The 22,904-nt window shown below is 43.9% G+C and overlaps 1 protein-coding gene across 2 annotated transcripts in view; it reads right to left on the bottom strand.

Annotated features, from left to right (window-relative positions):
• CDKL5 (cyclin dependent kinase like 5) overlaps positions 1-22,904 on the bottom strand; it is a 1,270,306-nt gene that overhangs the window by 420,590 nt on the left and 826,812 nt on the right. The gene's annotated exons all lie outside the window — the stretch shown is intronic.

Here is a 22,904-nt window from a genome sequence, read left to right as displayed (position 1 = left end):
GGGACACAGGGGTGAAGACAAAGTGAAAACGGCAGTGCTTAGGTATTAACTGCACGTCTGGCTCTCTTACCCTTTGGAAAGACAAAGGGAAGCAGAGTGGACAATTGGATAACCCCGTCACCTCGCATACATCAACACAACCACGATCATGTGCCAACACCCATAGCTAAAACTGGGGGAAAAAAGTTACAACTGAGCTATGCTTCATTAATACATGGACAGTGGCTCCGACAGAAAACCAAAAAACCAATCAAATGCAATAACGTAATCATGTTTGGGTCAATGGAGGATGGCGGACGCGCCGTCCAGTCAGAGGTTTACATTGGCAGAGCCCACAGGTGGTCCGCCCTTGTACACATGGAGCTTCTGCTGATTCTTAAATAGAGCGGGGAAACTGTGGCTTGGTGGAGGAGGAGGCACCGCCAATTAATGGCGGTGTTCCCACTCAGTCAAACTGTTAAGGAGGCCATAAGTCTTACCTCCAACTCATAAAACAATTATATATAGTGAAAGTTACTAAATTCAACTAATCTACCACCTCCTCGGCCTACTAACTCAAACTTACATACATGTTAACACCCATGAAAAACAATTTTACATAAAAATGGCTTTTTGCAATGTAAAATATTATTACTTCTATCTGGAATGGTGACAGATGTATGCAATTCACATTTTAAAGGATAACCACATAAAACTCCTCTACAATACCACACAAAATCCCATCATACTCTGATATTCAATAAACAAGTTAAAACATCCATTAACATGTGCCCTGATATACACTCAATGACGTCCAACACCTTTTCAAACACAAACTATCACATTTCCAAACATTCAGCCTACCGAAGGTTTTTTTTTTCTTTTATCTTATTAGTGTAAAAACAAACAAAGACAACAAACTCCATGGTTTAGACACTGGCTATATGCAAATCAGCTCTGACCCTGTGCCTCATGGGGACAGTCCAGTCCGAACTACCAAGCCATGTCTTTCCCAGACCGGAATCAAGCATCCAAGGACCGGTTTCTGGCTATCAGCCTTCATCAGCCTGGATAGCTTGACTCCAGTGGTGTGGAGAGCCTGGGACTAGTGTGGAAGTAGTGTGGCTCACTGGTTAGAGGCGGCAGACCCGAGAGCAGAGGACGGCCCGGGACCAGGGTTCGATTCCCGGCGCGGCAGGTTTCTGGACCAGGGTCAGCGGACTCGATAATTCTCTCGCCTCGGTGCCCACTCTGATCAGCGATCACACTCGGCAACTCTGGGCATTAGCTTGCCTCATCTTCACTAACGGCCCGACCAGACCGCCGGGGATGCCTGGTCTCACCCTGGAGATACCCATTAAGGGACCATCTCTCAGGGAAGCCAGGAAGGGTTTCGCAGCGGTCGAAGCGCCTTGGGACCCTATGGGTAAGTAGTGCGCTATATAAATGCCTATACATTTACATTTACATTTTGACTCACGTCTGAGTATACCCAGCACTGATTCCTGTCTGGGAAAGACATGGCTTGGTAGTTCGGACTGGACTGTTCCCATGAGGCACAGGGTCAGAGCTGATTTGCATATAGCCAGTGTCTAACCCAGGGTGGTGTGGAGTGCAAAAAAACGAAGGATTTAGGCCCAGATCCTTGTACTGGGGTGAATGTATGACATTGTTCTACATTCTGTCCATCAACTGTGTTTTTTGCAATTTTCACCCCGAGTGTGCTGGGTATACTCAGACGTGAGTCCCAGGCTCTCCACACCACTGGAGTCAAGCTATCCAGGCTGATAGCCAGAAACCGGTCCTTGGATGCTTGATTCCGGTCTGGGAAAGACATGGCTTGGTAGTTCGGACTGGACTGTTCCCATGAGGCACAGGGTCAGAGCTGATTTGCATATAGCCAGTGTCTAACCCAGGGTGGTGTGGAGTGCAAAAAAATGATGGATTTAGGCCCAGATCCTTGTACTGGGGTGAATGTATGACATTGTTCTACATTCTGTCCATCAACTGTGTTTTTTGCAACATTAAATATAGGGCATCATCTTCAGGACAAACAAATAATGCAATGCTGTCTTGATAATAATGTATCACACCTTTTTTACAATTCTAAGGTGGCAGAGAATCAACGGTTCACTATAGGCGCGAGGGCGCTCAGCATCTGGACTTTGGGGGTTGCTGGCACCAGCAGGATCAGCTGGGGGTCCAAACGGCTAAAACTCGACTTTGCTCTCACCATGTACGGCAAAGTCAATACACTATTTTTAATATATGCCAGTCACCCCTAAGGAAGGCCTCCTAAAGCTTTGAGACAGGGTGACAATGTGTAAACGTATATGTCCCGATTTTGGCCTTTACCATTAAAGGACACTAAAAGTGATAGACGGTCCATAGGATAACACGGGCTGGCACCTAGGCAACCCCGAAGTTGGTAGCTCCATCATGGTAACGCCTAAATATGTCCTGTTTGGTATCAAACAATGGCCTCCTCACCGCTCCCAAAACTTGCATTATCCCTCACAGTGGAAAATATCCCCAGGATGCAGTCAAGTGAAAAGATTTATTGACGTTTAAAACAAGTGTTTTTCAATTTTTTTTTTAAATCGGATTTATTCACATGTATTTTTCGTCCAATTCCAATTTCATCATGTATTCCACATGTTGTGCCCAATGCATTTCGGGTCGTGCCCTTCTTCAGGGAAGGTATATTCTGCAATCATAAAGCAACAGTCTTAAAATGGTATGCTGGTACCATCATAGTGCACAATTCTATACATCGTAACATCATAAAGTGAAGGAATACCTTATATCCCCAGTGTGGTGACCATTATCCAACTTCACAAAGTTTTCCCATGGTAAACATATATTGTATAAAAATGAAAGCATATATCAAAAAAGGACCTCTGGGTGCTCCAATATCGTGAATAGTGCATAAATCATGTAGGTAAAACGAGGAGGTGCAAACGATCGATACCACTTCACATGTGACTAAAGTGATGAGAAGGACGCCGCGTGAATCAGCCACATTGTCAAAGGCGGGTTCTATTCCTGATTGCAGAATATAAGTCCACTGAAGAAGGGCACGGCCCGAAATGCATTGGGCATAACATTTGGAATACATGATGAAATAAACTAATATTGGAAGAAAAATACATGTGAATAAATCAGATTTAAGACACATTTGAAAAACACTTGTTTTGAATATCAATGAATCTTTTCACTTGAGTGCATCCTGGGGGTGTTTCCCACTGTGAGGGATAAAGCAAGTCTTGGGAGTTATCTTCACCATCTCACTCAGGAGGGTTAACCAGGTTGCACATACCTACCAGTTTACCTAGTCTACCCCAACTTTACCAGGTGTGCGATCGTCCTAAATCCATTGGATTTCACAATTACTACCTCCTCACCGATCATGACATGAATCTCATGTTGAGGACAATGTGGCATGTATCCAGGTGGCTACCTTAGAGGTTGCCCACCTTGTTGCCCCATCCTTTCCTGTGCTCTGGCTGGCAGCACATGTATGCTGCAGCCAAAACAGGAATCTGAACTCCTGCCAGAAAGTGTGACTCTCCCAACACTCCTAAATGTAAACTTTGCGGGCTACCCCAGAACCAGTTCTGATCTGACTTTCAACAAGGACAAAAGAAAAGATTCTCATCTCCGACAACAGAAGCAGTACAAACCAAAGGCGTGACACTCTGCACCTGTGACAACCTTCCTGGAACTGCATAAATGCCTCTTGTCCTAGACCAAAGTTCGGTTCCCCCAGACAAAGGGACCCCTTTGAGAGCCCAAGGCATCCCAGATTCTACTGGACTAGTGGTATTAGTCCCCTGCAACCGCAGGTAAAAACAGAGTGCCGGATCCGAAGAATCACTGGCCATCAGGCCCTCCGAGGGATCGCCCAGAAGTAGACGGTCCAGTGCATTGTGGAAACATAGTTTCAGGTGGCTACCAAGAGCTTCAGATGTCAAAATCACTTTCTGCTGTGCTTACCGCTGCTAAGGCTTGGTGGTCGCCAGTACGGCAACCATCCCCTTTACTCAACGCTGCACATCGAGGGAACACTGCAAAGCCTTCATTTGACGCCTGCAGTGGCGTCGTTGATGACCTTTTGCACTGTGTTCCACACCAGCCCTGTGTAAGCAGTATAAACAGCTCTCCCGCTTCAGCACCAAAGTCAGCCAGGGCAACTCTGCACCTGGGCTTATCGAGCCATGTAAAATTGAACTGACTGTTGTGGCTTGGTCCTGGGACCAGCATCACCTTTACCCTCCTTGAGTTCCATGCAACTCGACCTGAAAGGGACCACTTTTTCCTATTAAATGCAATGCAAAAGTTCTGTAATATTGAATTGCTGTGATTTATGTTTCCTTCTAAAATCCATAACTCCGGTTATATGTCTCCGATCACGTTCGTTTTGGTGTCTAATTTAACATAAAAGTCTGCTTTATTTTTATAAATTGGCGTCAAATTTCTTTTGATTCGTGTCAATTACTTATCATCCAATTAGTACTCTGAAATGCTTAACACATATTTCTCTAGTAAAGCCTGACTGCTCTGTGCCACTCTACCAGGACTGAGCTAAGGATGTGTTATTTTGAATCCAAGGACCATCTTTGGGGTTTGTGAGAGTATTGCAAGGTGAAGCTTAACCAGCATCAGCACATAATGCACCACCTTCTTACATTTCTCCCCCCAATTAAACCTAGCACACATCTGTTGGGTCTGTTTTAATGTGTTGAAATGGCACTAGGAGAGCCTAGAACAGATATAGTAACTTGGGCAAAACATCCCTGACATGAAAACAGAGCCTTGGGCCACAATGCAAGCAAGTAAATAGATCTCTTACCTGGAATTTGGGTGATGCAATACAGCAATAATCAGAGTTCCATGGGTCCCTCAGTAGTGCCCCTGCTGCACCATTGATAGCCATGCACCGCAATACACTCAGTAGCTTTAGACTTAGCCTGTAGGGTAGGTTTGATTTTGAGCCCCAAGTTGATCTTCCAAGATGCCCACTACCATTGAAAGAGAGACACTAGGCCTTTCCTAACCCTATCTACACTTGTCAAAGTTAGTCCCAGAATTTCCAACTTGTCAAAATGAATTTTAAATCCAGTCTAATAAAAGAGGTCATATTCCCTCAAAACTTCAGGGATGGATGTGTCCAGGCCAGTCAAAGTTAAAAACAACATTATTAGAAAATTAGTGTATTTTATGTTACACACTCCTGAATGTCGCATCACTCATCAGATAATTTTACCTACATATATTTCCAGTGGCTCAGTGTCTACTGGATATAAGAAAGAATACAATGTACGACCCTAATTAGTAACTTTCACAAAGGCAAAACTTTCCAACTTTTACCAAGACTCTTGCTGTGGGATGTTTTGTAATTTGCTCAGAAAGACATTGACATTTTGTCCCCTAAAATTTTCTTGCTACGGATGGCTAGTAGGAATCCCTAGTCTACTCTAACAAAAGTCTTTTCAACCTCGATGGCAAGCAAAAGGGATGGAATTTTGTTTTCTGCACTTACCCAGTGACAAGACAATCCCTTAGAATATGTTTCAATGTTTTTATCTACTTCATACGAAGACCATTTTGTTTGGGTCTAAAAGGTACAGTAGCAGGGAATTAACCCTAAAGGCTATAATTTTAGAATAGTAAATCAAGATTAAGAAGATCAAAAGTCTTGCAAGAGTGTGGTATTTTAGAGTTATGCCTTCTTTGAGAAAAGAGCAATATTTGCCTCCCCCCTGGTGTCTGTCACGTCTCCCGTCTGTAGGTGAATTATAAAGTATTGTCAAGTGGTGCAGCAGTTTCTCAATATATGCCTTGTAGAAGTGACCCATGAAGTCATCTGGGCCTGTGCCTTACACCAGTAAACTCTGTATCCTACTAAGCACATGCAAAGAATGAGACGCCTAGTGATCTTTGAAAGTGTTGGGGTGTAATACTTGTCAAGAGTTCACCTCATCACTATATGCGGACAACATCCTTTTGTACTTTGCCACCCGAAAATCTTCGCTCCATGTAGTGCTTAATACCTTCACAAACTTTGGTAAAAACTCAGGGTACTCGATCAATTGGAGCAAGTCCCTGCTGTATGTCCTTCATGGAGACCCTCCCTCCCATCCCTCCCCTCTCAGGGGTTGTCCTCTTCAGGTAACAAAGGTGGGCTTCCAGTACCAGTAGTATTTTTATCACCTCAGACCCCAAACTCCAATATGAGCTCAATCTGCTTCCTCCACCACAGAGATTGAAGCGAGATGTCACAAATTGGAAGGCGTTACAGCTTTCATTGCTGGGAAGAGTAGCACTTTTTGAAATGATGGCATTACCACGCTTCCTCTATGCCCTGCAGAACTCCCCAGACTTGGTCGCTGCGAGATATTTTAGAGCAATAGAGTGCTTGCGGAGAAAACTGCTGTGGGACGGCAGACCCCGAATAGCCCTGCGCAAATTCGTACTTGGTTAGTACGATGGGGAGATTGGGCTTCCAGACATCAAGAAATACTATTGGGCTGCCCATCTGACTGCTATAAATCATTGCACCTATCGTAGCGGAGAGGACCCTGGGTATAGAATGGATAAATGGGTACTCCCAGGTGGGAACTTTAACAGGGCCATTTACTCTAGACCCAGACAATACCAATTAACTGGCCCAACTAAGCATTCAGTTCAGGTCTGGCATGCAGCGAACGAAGCCTGGGGTGGGATCAGACACTTAAGCTTGCCACTCCCTTATGGGATTCGGACGACTTGGCACTCTGGGGACTTCGAAAGGATTTGACAGATGGGACTTGATTAGATATCGAAGATCGGGGATCTATGGGAAAAGGGTGAGGTGGCGTCGTTCGCCTCGCTCCAGCGTGGACACGAACTTGCAGACACCAAGTTTTTTTAGAAATCTGCAGGTCCGTCATGCACTCAAGGCAAACCTGACAGATAGACTACCAGACCTACCTCAGGCAGCTACGAGAGTGCTGGTTGGGAGATGGACTTGAGGTTGATGACGAGGAGTGCGAATGGGGAGGGTGACTGATGAGCGGTGCAGGAGACAGTGTGGACAGGTGGGCACCTTTATGCATACTATATGGGAATGTGGGGGTGTCCAGAAGTATTGGAAGAAGATTCACGAATGTGTGGGAGAAGGTAATTGAGCCCGAAGCTAAACTATGCCTGTTAAACGTGTGGGGACGCACTGACCTAAACAGCAACGATAAACTATGGGTCACTCTGGGTCTAATGGTGGCCAAAAGAAATATCGCATAGTTGTGGGGGGTAGGAGTGTAACCAAAACCTAATGTCTGGCAGGCGCACATGGACTGGTGTATGCTCAGAGAAAAAACAATATAAGCTGCAAGGGGCTGCCCAAAAAAATGGTCTGCTGTATGGGGAAAGTGGAATGTGTATCGAGGGAATATCTGCGTCCCACCTGCTCTCCCCTCCTTTGACGAACCACCAACACTGTAGTCGTTATTCATTATTGTGTTCCATTGGCATGTACTCTGTAATGCGCTACTGTCTGATCTTTGTCGTTGCACCACTATTTTGTATGTAACTTATAATGTCGACCACTCCAATGGTTAATAAAAAGAACTGTTAAAAAAAGAGTTCATCTAATTTTTTTCACAATTTGCGTCAATTATACTCACTTGCTCTCAAATTTACTCTCTTCCCCTCACTCAAACTCACATTCTCTCACTTGCTCATTCTCACTCATACACCCTCCCACTCACTGTTACTCAGACTCACTGGTTGTCGTTCTCACTTACACACATTCACCCTTTCATATTCACTGGATCTTGGCCCTGGTGAAACTGCACCTGTTGCACCACTGATAGCTACACGTCCCTGACTCACTTCAACTCACAATCTCCAATCAGTCACTCCTTCTATCACACTCACACTCCGCCACTCACTCCCTTGTACTCACTTTCACTCCGCTCAAACTCTGATTCTCACACACTTTCACTCTCATTGACACTTGCAAACACACTCACACCCATACACCCACTTTATCTTAATCCCACTCAATTTCAATAACTCACAAACACATTTGTACATGAACAGAGAAACAACAGTTGTTTTACTTATCCTGTTTTCTTTGTAGCATAGCACGAATCTGGTGCTCGACATTGGAATTAGCAAGACATGATTTCCCAGGAGGGCCACCCAGAGCAGCAAGGGAAAGATTGAAAAAGGCAGGACCCAGCTCAATCACTGTCCCAGCTTCTTGATAGGACTAAAAGCACAGTCCCATAAGAAGCTAGGACAGAGCTGGAGATCCTGTCCCTTCTGCTATGTGTGGCTTCTCATTTGGCTTAGGGATGCACAAACTTGGGCCTTGACAGCTACATTTTAGCAGATATACTGTGTTGCCCGAGGCATTCGTGGTATATCTGCTAAATAAAATACATTGTGACTGAGTGAGGGGACCGTAGTTGAACTATACCCTTCAGACATGCCCAACCAAGACATCCACCTACAGAGTGTTGTGTTTTACCAAAACTCTGTGGCTAGATCGTGCAGCAGCCCTCTCAACCCCCTCCTCTTCTTCCTCCTGTCATATGGAGACTGGAGACAATGCTAAGAGGGCTGACCTGCGCACTGGCAGTGTTCATGAAAATACGAAAGTTGTGTTTTCATGAACACTGCTAAATTAAATAATGTGCACTGTCAGGAGTCGGAGGGGCAAGGTCCAAAATGCACGGCCTCACAGGAGACGAGAAACACCTGAGAAGGAGCTAGACTAGCATGTACACAGGCAGGAATACGTTTTGAAGAACGTACGGGCTGTGTTTTTTTGGTAGGACACTTACATTTTCTCCAAAAACATCTCTCGCTTTATTAAAGTTCTAGATTCTGTGGACTGAACTTAAAACAGGAAGGCCCCCACCCATAGCGGCCAAGGTTGCTAGACTGCTATGTGTGACATTTTCATAATTTCAGTGTAATTATAAGTGACATTTTCTCACAAGCAAAATCAAGGAATGAGGATGAGGGAAGCATATAAATATCAGAAATACCAGCCATTTGAGCATTGAGAAATTCCATGTTAACTGCTGCAAAGCACCAGAAATGGAAGGGCAATAACATAGCCCTTCACCGACTGGGCCTCCCTCCTCCCTGCAATCAATAATGCAGAGGAACATCCCACATGATGCACCCGGGCGGGTCTCCAACACGTTGTGAGCAGGCCTCGAGTCGGGGTACCACGCGGGTGGACGGCGTCCCCCCACTTATTTTACCAGGAGCTCGAGAACTGGAGCAAATGGAGCCACACATTCACTCTTTGGCCTCTCTGGGGCGAGATTGGAGCTCATTCAGAATGCTGCTCACGCGCTGGCTTCTCTGATGCAATCGCATCTAAGGGGTGTGCAAGGGGAGGCAATGAGTCTGATGGTGCAAGCCACCTTTCGTGACGTCACTTCCTGTCGTGACGTCAGAGTCCCCCTACTTCTTTTTTAGGTCTGGTCTATTCTATCCCGAAGGGATGGTAGGCGAGATTTATAGTAAGGAGACCTAAAAAGTCTACCCACTGCGGATCGCGTACAGTTCATGTGAGTCAGGCGCGTGCACAGGACTTCGCTCCACCTACCCCTCCCACAAAGCAAGACAAGACAAGAACATCAAAGCGACCGCGTCCACTTTGATTCCATTTGTCACCAGTCACTTCACGCGCTCCGCAGGTCATAAACAGGACCATCTGCTCGTGAATCGGAATGCTGGCATGGTTGCCCAGCCCCCCTCCCAGCGCTGCCTTTCCTCTGCTCAGCTTCAACCAGGACCCGACATCGCACCCCAGTTCAAATTGTGTATGCCCTCTGTTTGGATTGCAGGTCCTAAACATAAAACATAAACCTGTCTTTCCCCAACAAAAACGCAAGCATTTTTCAAAATTGCCCCCTTTAACTGCATTCAAACTTGTTTCAATTTCTTTTAAATATTTTTAATTTTACCATCGAAGCTCCTCTGTTACTACCCCCTACTGATCCAGTTGCTCATTACATCCATTCCACTGTTGCTCATCTTTCGCTGTCTCACTTTTTGAAAAATGTTTTTGGACCCAGCAGTTTTTTGGTGGGCTGCACCATTCTAGCAAAAATGCTTTTTTCATGTTTTTTCTTGTTCACGGTTTCAAAATAAGTGTGCCATTTTGGAATGGTAAACAAAAAACAAAGTGGCTACTTTATCAAGACACATGGTTGATAATGCTGGGCTCGCCCGACCAACATGAGGCATGCATGCGTGGTGAGACGTGTGCATATGCACCATTGCACTTTTTCAAATTTGCAAACACTGTTCAGCATCAGCAATAACCATTTTTTGGTATTGCTGATGCTGAATGGCATTGTCAAAAAAAGGCATTGGAAAAGCTAATATGTTTGCAAAGCTAAAGGTGAACCCTACTAACTTTGCCAATGCGTGTTATTTCCTGTTCTTATTGTTTCTTGTCAAAATAAAGGGAAAGAGGCGCCAATGTTCTTTGTACGGGTTTGCAATCTTAGAAACTGTTCTCCGCTCATTGATCCATCTGGTGATACATGGGTCATCCGGTCAGGAAGGCCAATACCGAGATTGCTTCCAGCTTGTTTAGCTCCCAAACCCCTGTGCCATTCTCATCTGGAGCAATGTGGAGCTCTGCTGCTTAAATGGCGTCAAAGACTTTAAGAAAGACCCAAAAGTGTGGTACATTAGCCTGTCCTCTGCTTGAAAAGTAACTAGGGCCTTGCTGTCCAATCAAATTGGGGTTGTCTGAAGTTCAAAAGAAATTATGAGTCAGCAGTAAAAACTGCAAGATAGAACTTATACACCTAATATTTAGTATTTCTAATTTTCCACCAAAACGTCTCAGTTCAGTGATTTGCCTTGAGCTCTTAGGTGCTTAAGAATTAAGGGACCTAATTTGTGACTGTGTGAGCCTGAAGAAATAGAAACTAATGAGATGTAAATCATTTTCAGTTGTAAAAGGATGTGCTCAATGGCAGTTCTTGTTGTGAGCCTGAGTATGTTTCCAAATGCACCATGAGTGGGTCTCAGTACTAAAATAGCATGACCCACACTGCCCCAAACCAGTGTCCTTAACTGCCCTGTGCCTGTTCCTCGCAGTGCTCCGTGCTTGTGTCCCTTTATGTTCAATGCCTGTCCCTCACCCTCCCACACACCCTCAACCTCACACCCCCTCACCCTCACAACCCCTCACCCTCACACCCCCTCACCCTCACACACCCCCTCACCCTCACACACCCTCTCACCCTCACCCACCCCCTCACCCTCACACCTCCTCACACCCCCTCACCTTCACACCCCCTCACCCTCACACACCCTCACACCCTCACACCCCCTTGCCCTCACACCCCCTCTCATGCACCCTCACCCTCACACCCCTCACCCTCACACCCCCTCACCTTCACACACACCCTCACACACCCTCACCCTCACACCCCCTCACCCTCACCCTGACCCCATCACTCTCACCCCCTTCACCCTCACACACCCTCACCCTCACACACCCTCACCCTCACACCCCCTCACCCGCACACACACCCTCACCCTCACACCCCCTCACCCTCACACCCCCTCACCCTCACACACACCCTCACCCTCACACACCCTCACCCTCACACCCCCTCACCCTCACACACCCTCACCCCGTCACCCTCACCCTCGTCACCGTCACACCCTCACTCTCACACCCAGTCACCCTAACCCTCACACACCCTCACCCTCATACACACTCACCCTCACACCCCCTCACCTTCACACACCCTCACCCTTAAACCCCCACACCTTCACACCCCCACACCCTCACACCCCCACACCCTCACACCCCCTCACCCTCACACTCACACACCCTCACTCACCCTCACCCCCTCACCCTCACAACCCCTCACCCTCACAACCCTCTCACCCTCACACCCCCTCACCTTCACCCTCACACACCCTCACATACCCTCACTCACCCTCACAACCCCTCACCCTCACAACCCTCTCACTCTCACACACCCTCACCCTCACACACCCTCACCCTCACTCACCCTCACACACTCTCATAGCATAGTATAACAAAACACAACAAAGCATAGCATAACAAAACACAACAAAACATAGCATAGCATAACAAAACACAGCATAATAAAACAAAGCATGGCATAACATAACAAAGCATAGCAAAACAAAACATAGCATAGCAAAACACAACAAAGCATAGCATAACAAAACACAACAAAGCATAGCATAACAAAACACAACAAAACATAGCATAGCATAACAAAACATAGCATAACAAAACAAAGCATAGCATAACATAAAAAAGCATAGCAAAACAAAACATAGCATAGCATAGTATAACAAAACATAGCATAACAAAACACAACAAAACATAGCATAGCATAACAAAACACAGCATAACAAAACAAAGCATGGCATAACATAACAAAGCATAGCAAAACAAAACATAGCATAGCAAAACACAACAAAGCATAGCATAACAAAACACAACAAAACATAGCATAGCATAACCAAACATAGCATAACAAAACAAAGCATAGCATAACATAACAAAGCATAGCAAAACAAAACATAGCATAACAAAACATAGCATAACAAAACACAACAAAACATAGCAGAACAAAACATAGCATAAGATATCAAAACATAGCATAACATAACAAAACAAAGCATAGCATAACAAAACTTAGCATAGCAAAACATAGCAAAACACAACAAAACATAGCATAGCATAACAAAATACAACAAAACATAGCATACATAACAAAACATAGCATAACAAAACACAACAAAACATAGCATAGCATAACAAAACACAACAAAACATAGCATAACAAAACACAACATAGTATAGCATAACAAAACAAAGCTTAGCATAGCATAGCATAACATAACAAAGCATAGCATAACATAACAAAGTATAGCATAACAAAGCACAGCATAGCAAAACATAGCATAGCATAACAAAACATAGCATAGCATAACAAAACATAGCATAGCATAACAAAACACAACATAGTATAGCATAACAAAACAAAGCCTAGCATAGCATAGCATAACAAAGCACAGCATAGCAAAACATAGCATAGCATAACAAAACATAGCATAACAAAACAAAACATAGCATAGCATAGCATAACAAAACACAACAAAACATGGCATAGCATAACAAAACACAACATAGTATAGCATAACAAAACAAAGCTTAGCATAACATAACAAAGCATAGCATAACAAAGCACAGCATAGCAAAACATAGCATAGCATAACAAAGCATAGCATAGCATAACAAATCAAAGCATAGGAGAGCAAATCATAGCATAGCACAACAAAACAAAACATAGCATAGCATACAGCATCATTCAGCACCACCACAGTATCATTCAGGGGCACCACAACATCACTATGCGCTACGACAGCATCACTGAACGCCACAGCATCACTCGTTCGCCATAACAGCATCACTCAGCTCCACCACAGCATCAATCTGTGCAACCATTCAACAACAACTGGTTCAAATATGTTCTCTCAATGTTTCAAGCTTTATTACAAATGTAACAAAAAGAGGTTAATATTTCACTTCTGTTCTTGGATTTTCGTCACAATAAAATACACTGAACATAATCTTCACAAAAGTTATTTACAAAAGTTTAAGCTATTGCCATTATAAATTACAATAACTTTTATTTAAGTATTCATTATTGAAAAAAAATTAAAGCCATTGTTATTTGTAATATCAATACATGTAAGTCACGTAAATACACCACATATTGCGTTACAAATGCTATAGGTGTCACATTTGCGAAAGTTATAACTATTGGCATTGTAAATTGCAAATGCTTGTTTAGGACTTGTGCCCTGGGTGTGAGAGAGGCCCCAACTTAGATTTCAGGCTGCCTATATGCCTGTGAGATCATGAGACAGTCAGTGTGACAGTGAGCGCGGCTACCCAGCCTCCGTTTGCCGAAGCAATGAAAGGAGCCGCGCAGGTCCATCATTAGTTACAATTGCCGTCGGTCCTGACAACACCCAAGTTGGAAAGCTACCACTCAGCAGTTTGATTGGCCAGGACATCACAATCAGATTTGTTAACGACTCATTTATCAACCGGAGAACAGCCATTGTGGAAAACAAATAAAGCGGTTTGGAAAACATTAATAATTTAATTACAATCAGCTCTGAGTGACTCGCAGTCTCACTCGACAGCTGCGGCAACATCAGTAGGAAGCAAGTCTGAATTGTAAAGCTGAGAGTGGGAGGCTCTCATTTAGGTCACAGTTGGCAGCTGTAACTTATTTGTTATAGCCTGTCAGGCACGCCGCAAGAGGCGCTATTACCAGGCTAGTTGTGCAGGGCTAGCAGTCCCCTCCTCACTCCAACACCCAAAACAACTCAAGTTAGTCAGTGCGGTAGTAACTAGGGGGACCAACCATCCGTAAATTTCACGGACCGTCCGTTATTTTGGCATGCTGTCCATTACCATTCCTATAACAGACAGCAATTGTCTGTAATTTTGGGGATGGCAGCAAGCTCTGCTGTTCCCCTGGAGACGCCCTAGGAGTTTAATTTGCGCGCACTTCTCTCTTACAGCCTGATTCATCAAGCTGATTTGCGCTCGCAAAGGGCCAGATTCTGAGAATCTGGCCCTTTGCGAGTGCGATTTTTGCATTTGGGATTCATCATCCCAAATGCAAAAATCGGTAATAGCGATTTCACTATTTTGCGAGGAATTACATTTAAGGAATCTCTATTTGAGATTCCTTAAATGCAATTCATCATCCATTATTAAATTGCGAATTCGCAATTTCTGCCCGCTATTTACGGCGAGGTCAAACCTCGTGGTAAATAGCGAAAACTTAGAAAAATGCTTTTAAAAGCATTTTTCTAAGTTGCATGTTGCACACACACATGTCCTTTGGACATGTGTGTGCACAACACCTGTTTAAATTTGCATTTAAGGGGTGCTACAGGGTGTCCTTTGGACACCCCTGGCACCCTTTAAATCGCTATCTTATTTGCGATTAGCAAATTGCTAATCGCAAATAAGGAATACTCCCCATTCATTCCTATGGGCCTTTTGGCCCATAGGAATGAATGGGGAGTTATTCCTTATTTGCGAGTAGCAATTTGCTAATCGCAAATAAGGAATATGTAGGAATCGCATATTTTTTTGCGATTCCTACATGAATCCCGTTTTGCGAGCCTGTAATAGCGATTCCTTATGAATCGCTATTATAGACTCGCAAAACGGGTTGTTGATGAATCAGGCTGTTAGACTCTAAAGGCCGCGGCAGCCCCTCCCGACCACACGCAGACTGAGGACTGGCCCATTGTCATTCTGACTGAGGCTGATTGTCACATACAGAATGAAAAAGGGCCCTGGGGTAGTTACAGCAGGGGTGTGTCTACTCACGATCATGCCTAGTGCTTGGCACTCTGCGTTTGTCTCGATGTTCTAGGTCCTGCATAAGAAATTGGATTGCACACTGATGGGCAAGCTGTGCATAAACTCCCTCAAAGTAAGCAACACGCGCCGCAAAGTAAATGTTCAGAAAGTATTTTTGACGTACTAAAACAACTGTAAAGGCTAACACATGCAACACATGAAATCCACAATCCAATTTAGTGAAAGGAATACTTTAATGACTAAAACACCAAAAACGTTTTTAAGGGGATCAAGATGTATGATTATTATTTTTTTTTTTACGAAAATCTAAAATGTGCCCATAGGCAGCAATGACAATCTCATCTGTTAATTGTGAACTATGTGGATTAGGTGACTGGGTTGTAGGTACCTTTTCAGGTCAACCACAATAATGCACGGGTCCCAGCAGTTCACTGTAATCAACAGTTTTACCTTGGGACTTTGGGGGGTCTTTTAAAGTATGGCAGGCAGCCCAGGGGGTAGGTGGAGGCCCTTCCTCCCCAACCATGAATTGTCGACCATGCTTGGAGATCTCCAAAGTGTCCGCAGACATCATTTTGCCATATGAGCTTTCACCCGTGCAGCAGAAGTACTTTTGTCAAAAGCAAAATACCTGCTGACCGCCATGATATGGTGGACAGTAGACATTTTATTTTGCAGACACAGTCCCCCAGACTGGTTATTATTTATGGAAAGTTAAAGAACATCAGCTCTAGCATGTAGGCAGAACATTTTTTAAATAAATATTTTTTCCATTTATTGTTTATATGTATAATAAACAGATATTCATCACAACTATCGCGTCTGTCGTGAAAGGCACCTTCACAAAGGATCTCGCTACATCGGCAAAGTCCCTCCGAGCAGATCTTCCAGACTACTCTCACCAAACATGCCTGCTCAGGAGTGGACCATGAACTGTAAACAAAATATCAATTGGACAACCCAGTCCAGTAACTATATAAGTAGAATATGATAATGTGAAATACCACAAAAAGACCTCCACAGTTGCTCAAAGGTGTGCACATACTGAAAAACTGTGAAGAGCACAAATGTCAACCTAATCTAAGCTTATTTTGACTTTTACTTATGTTGGTTGTCTATTTACTTAGTTATATACTATTGAGCGGCCACCTCCGATGTGTCTGCAAAACGTATCTTTGTCCCCAATATTTGTCCTGTATTTTGACCTTCTGCAGAGAATTTTTGTCCTGAATTTTGACCCTTTTTTCCTGAATTTTTACACTCACTGTCCTGAATTTGCACCCATGCCAGTTGGTCACCTTAGTAGTAACACAGCTAAAAAACTGAGCAGAAACCGACTCCGTGACTCACAGTAGAGGGGCGCAGGCAACTCAGAACGAAGTCTAACAGCTTCAAAGTTAGCACTTCTACTTATTGTCCGTCACTGACCTGACTTCAGCTCAGCACACATACTTCGAAGAAGGCGACGATGCGGTACCCTGGCAATCGCAGGCATACGAGCAGCAAGCTCTGAAATACCATGATTGAGTGCCGCAGCCAGCCAGCAAGCACACAAGCAGGCCAGTGCAGCCAACTTTATTAGAGAAACTGTGCAGTGGCCTGCCCACTCTTCGCAAAGCAGGAGGCAGGAGCTGCATCTACCTATTAAGTCACATGATCTGCAACCAAAACTGGGTAACCATAGGGTGCACTGACTCCAACCAGTTCTCCTGGCGCCAGTGATATCGCAGCGCGCTGCCTGCCAGAAGCAGCGCATAACATGTGCTGCAGCTCGTATTGTGCTTTATTATAGCAGTGCTCCCAGCTAGACACCTGAGGAGGCGCTATAATGCGTGACACAGCATTTCAGTACGTTATGCGGACCACCACACTCAAATACATCAGTTTAACTCCTGATGCGTGGCACTTGGTAGGGCTGCCCACCACCACATGTTTTTTTGGTGAGTGGACTTTCTTGCTAGAGTATGTGGTTTGCAACTGTAGCAAACGGATGGGTTCCAAGTCCATGAGACATTGTTTGAGCCTGCGGGTGAAGAGATAAGTCTGTAAATTTACAGTAATCCACACCAGGTCCACGGGGTCTTGTAAAGGGCAGATGTGCAGGACTTAAAAGGTCCTTCATTCCTTTTTTATCAGAGACTCTCAAAATTATAATTTTTGTGGGGGGGGAAATGGGGCGCGGTGTTTTTGAGATTTTTGGTGTTTTTACTGTTTTCTTTTCTAAAAAACTATTGTCGCAAACCATCACTTGTAAACTTTTATTTATTTATGGGACTGCTACTAATGTTCCAAATCTTTGACCTATCCTACCTTGTCTTTCTATCCACCACTCCAGATGGAGACTTGCTTTTAAGGTAGTACTGAGCAAAGCCATTGTGTTTAGCTCATCCTGATCTAAGCTCAGGACCTCCTTTACAATACTTGCCAGCGTTTCTGCATCCTCTGCTTCTGTAGTGAACCTCTCTCTCTGGCACCTTATGTACTCCATCTCATGCTTCAGCCTGAGGTGTTGTCACATGGTTGATGTTCAAAAGAAGTATAGTCCTTAGTTGACTATGTTGAGTATCTGCTAGCCAAGCTTGCATGTAATTATGCAAGCATTACTTTTCTTTCCATTGGGGGATGGCAAAAGAACTCTCAAACGATGTAGTCCTTTGAAGTCTGCTTGGCTTCCCCCATCTACTAGGTGCAGAGGACCTCATATATCTGCTGTAGCAGATGGCCCTGTATTATCTTGCTGCACCAGGTCTGCCATTGAGTGAGCTGGATAAGTTTAGTCTCTCCAGAATAGAACTACTCAGATCTCAAGTTCTCTCCAAAATGTGGATGTGCTCCTTGTTGCTATGGTTTAGTCACTTTTCTATGTAGTAGATGTTTAAATAAGATGCTCAGAATGCCCTTTTAAAATGTAGATCAGTATATGGACCTACTTGCACAACACAGGTAGTCTAGCCCTCATTGCTAGGTGCGCCAGGTCTGCGGACTTCCAAAAGAGGCAATTGTACTTGGTGCACTAAAAAAAAGTTAAAAGCAGTATGAATGACCCCCTTAAAATTCTAACTGATACCAGGGCACTGATAGGGGGTAATATAGGCCGCAGACTTAGGAGTTTATGCCTGTTGGTGTCCAAGGTAAACTCATAGAATTTGCAGACCCTGAGTCAGGGACAAATGAATTATTTTTTTATTTTATGTAGGGGCACCATTACCCTTACACTGGTGGCCAGGGTATGCTCCACCTATCTCTTTATATGGCCTTCAAAATTTTTTTTAGGACACAGTGATCATTCCCGTGACCAGTAAAGGTGGCCATAAGAGAAGATTTTCTCTTGCTGCCTCCCAGTCAGAGAGGCTGGGTCCATGGTCCTCATTGCGAGGAAGCAGACGAAGAATTAACAATGGGAACAAAAGCATCCTTGTCAAATAGGATTCTGTGTAATCTGGGTTTCTGAACAGTTCTTGAATCTAGTTTTAAGACCATCTGCAGACGAAGGGTCCAGATATCTGTACCTGATTCACAGATGAGCTCAAATTGAGGCCTAAAAAACACTTTTCTAGTGCTATTTTTTGAAAGCTACTGAACAGATTTACACCAGACAATGCAAATGCACTTCTCAATGTCAGGTTCTACATTTATGCCAAGCAAGGTTCCATAAACATCTTCCCATGAGATTTTAAATGTAAAATGTCCCTTTTTTTTTACCCTGACCCCATTTTTTTGACAGACCCCTGCTGCGCATGGCAAAAGGATGGGTGTTGTGGGTGTTCATCGCCTGAATATGGATGAGAATCCAACCAGACCCAGCAACCAACTTTCACTGTGTACAACTGAAGCTGTCCGCTGTGGGTGTTAGCCACCCGTGGAGGGTTGGGTGTTGTGCCTTGCTATAGCCAGTGCCCTAGGGCCAATTACCTGCTGTGGAAGGCCATTTGCAGGGGATGGTCATCCACGGAGGGTAAGGTTGGGTGCTGAGAACTCTTGGATGTTGAACAGGATAGAAGAAAAAAAAAACTTTACAATAAAAAACCAAAGGGTAAAGTGAGCCTATGGTTAGCATTGGTTACACTACTTCATCATATGTTTAATAAATGGAGAAATATACATTAAAAAGCATAGGGACAGTGCTTATATGGTTATAAATTAAAACTGAAAAACCACTGGAATTCACAAGTTATGGTTAGGAGCACAATCCATAAATCCCACAACAGCCATGCAAACCATAACTCACACACCAAATGCAATGCTTACAACCTCACTATATTTATATCAATACAAAACAACAGTTGAAAGTGAAATGTTATTAAACAGCAGATAATCAAATCAGTTAATGATATAACATTTATAGTTGTCTCCATAACTAAACAATGAATGCACTATGTGTATACTGTATTGTGTAATTATATATATATATATATATATATATATATATATATATATATATATATATATATATATATATATATATATATATATATATACATATATTTATATTTATATATATCAGCATCCCAACACATGTAACTCCAATCTCCCCCGACTCGCAGAAGAAGGAAGCAAATGCGGGACTCCAACAAACAGCAAATTTTCCTTCTTTATTGGGCGCAGACGCGTTTCATTTCATATAAAAACTTCCTCAGTGCTGCCAGGAATAGTGCAAGTGCCTCTCCCACCCTCCTTTTCAAACGAATTACCTCACTACGATTGGTTCCAACCCATGCATGGTGCCCCAGTGAGCAGCACGTCCCCCACGGAGTCGTGGTCCACCGTTAGTGCCCGGGCAGTCAGCAGGTAAGCGGCGTGTCCTGGCGTGTCACAGAACTTGTAGTCTTCAAAAAGTTGCCACCAAAAACACAGGACTCCAAAGGGGGATTCAAGGGATGGAACTGGGAAGATAAGCGGCAGGGTGAGGGACACGAAAATTGCTAAATCCGCCCACTTCAAAGAACTTGGTGAGCATTGGAGTGAAGGGAGACGTCACCGCACACTTGGGCCAGTACTGACGCATGGTGTCTGCTCCTTGTAAATCCGGATTTCTGGGTTTGCTTTCCTCCGGTGCCTTAACACCAGCACTGCCTCCAACCAATCGTAGTGAGGCAGGTTGCTTGAAAAGGAGGGCGGTTCAGGCACTTGCACTATTCCTGGCAGCACTGAGGAAGTTTTCCTATAAAACGAAACGCGTCTGTGCCCAATAAAGAAGGAATATTTGCTGTTTGTTGGAATCCCACGAGTGCTTCCTTCCTCTGAGAGTCGGGGGAGATTGGAGTTACATGTGTTGGGATGCTGCCACGAACAATCTGTTAGCGGCGTTTCTGTCAACCAAGTTAGGTTGTTGCTTATACAACGCGAGAGTGTTTCACCATATGTGAGACACTCACAGGTGTACAGCGGCAGGCGAGGGGACAAAGAGTCACAGTAACTACAGGTGTCATTTGATTTCAGCGATGGGTGCACCATGAACATTGCAATTGGCAACAAACAACAGAAATGGAGACGCCCCATTGCGGGCCTCTCATTGGCCAAGGATTCACCTATTGAATGGTAGGACTGTTTAAAAGACTGTGCTTTTACATCAACGGCTTTTCCGCACTGATGAAGGCAGAAGCCAGAAACGCGTCTGCGGATACTACAAAGCCTACATATGCCCTGAGTGTGCACCGAACCTCCGTGTTTTGCTGTTTTACAAAGCGGTTCCACCTCCGCTTCTCGGTTGCACCCGCCGTGACTTCGGCTGGCCCCAGGTGGAATGGTGTCTTTGAATTAAATTTGGGCTGCCTGAAACGCCGCTAACAGATTCTGTCAACCAAGTTAGGTTGTTGCTTATACAAAGCAAGAGTGTTTCACCATATGGGGGACACTCACAGGTGTACAGGGTCAGGCGAGGGGACATAGAGTCACAGTAACTACAGGTGTCATTTGATTTCAGCGATGGGTGCGCCATGAACATTGCAATTAGCAACAAACAACAGAAATGGAGGCGCCCCATTGCTGGCCTCTCATTGGCCAAGGATTCACCTATCGAATGGCAGGATTGTTTAAAAGACTGTGCTTTTACATCGACGGCTTTTCCGCACTGATGAAGGCAGAAGCTAGAAACGCGTATGCGGATACTACAAAGCCTACATATGCACTGAGTGTGCACCGAACCTCAGTGTTTTGCTATATATATATATATATATATATATATATATATATATATATATATATATATATCCAAGAACGCTTTTCCACCAACTGTCGCTCCTCTCTACCTCGGGTGCCTCCTTACCGCACGGTGGGGTGCGTTACGATATGTACAACACACTGTTTCCATGCTCATGAACAGCTTCACAATTAGGGACACTCCAGTCAAAATTTTCGTAGTCTCTACGCCAGGTTTATTCTCCCGCATGCACACTTTAACAGTCAACAAATGCGTTTCGGCGTTGCCGCCTTCGTCAGTGTTGTCTGATTGAAACTCGTTCGTACATTTAAATAAAGTTCAACAGAACATTGTCATGTGATTAAAAACAAACATAAAAGAAGGGCACCTCAATTAAATTCATTGATGTGTGGCGGCCATCTTGGAGTGTCCGAAAATATTGCGATTTTGAACATTTCATCAACATTTCATCATTCATTACATTTTATACCATTTCATCGCAATCATTTTTAACAGTTATGTATATCTTATACAATTTGATTATCGTTAATTTTGCCCTGAATGGGCCATCACTTGTTTCCATCACAGGTATACATTTCAACATTTCACATTTCGGTTCACATTTCAGGCCCAAGCGTTAGTGCCCAAAAAGTCACATATCTTTTTGTTACCTTGGTTGGATTATTCTCATTACCAATTTTGTATGTGACTTATACTCTACGTAGATACGGTTACTTGGCTTATGTTTCTACAGCAGTCAATAGTTTTGAGGGGATGCCATAAAGTCAGTTGGTTCTTTCCTACATGTACCCACATTTCTTCTTCATTATTTAACCCTCTCAGATTCTTTGTTTGGAGCATAATTATGTACCTCGATTCCAAGGTCCTTAATTTCTTAACACAGTCGCCCCCTCTCTCTGTTCTTATCAGTTGGTCCAAAATGAAAAAGGATAGCAAATTGCTGTTGCTTTTGTGCACTTTTACATAGTGTCGGGCCACAGGGTAGCTCTGATCTTTTAGGGTAATTGCCCTCACGTGCTCCAATATCCTGAGTTTGGTCTGTTTCGTGGTGCTTCCCACGTACTTTTTACCACATGGGCATACTAGACAGTATACAGTAAAATCTGAATTACAATTAAGTAATTTCGGAATTATCCCCTTCTTTCTTTTTCCTGGTATCTCATATTCTTTCTCTTTTTGTGAATTTTTGCAGGCCTTGTATTTCACACACGGATAGAATCCTAAGTCTGGGGCCTTTTTCTTCTTCTTATATTCATAGTGGCTGTTCACTAGATGATCTCTAAGGGAATGGCTTCTACGATATGTGACCAGTGGGTAATCTGATAGAGAACTACC

This window comes from Lissotriton vulgaris, chromosome 8, assembly GCF_964263255.1.
Source record: "Lissotriton vulgaris chromosome 8, aLisVul1.2, whole genome shotgun sequence".
NCBI classification, from domain to species: Eukaryota; Metazoa; Chordata; class Amphibia; order Caudata; family Salamandridae; genus Lissotriton; species Lissotriton vulgaris.
This window is presented reverse-complemented; position numbering and strand designations above follow the sequence as displayed.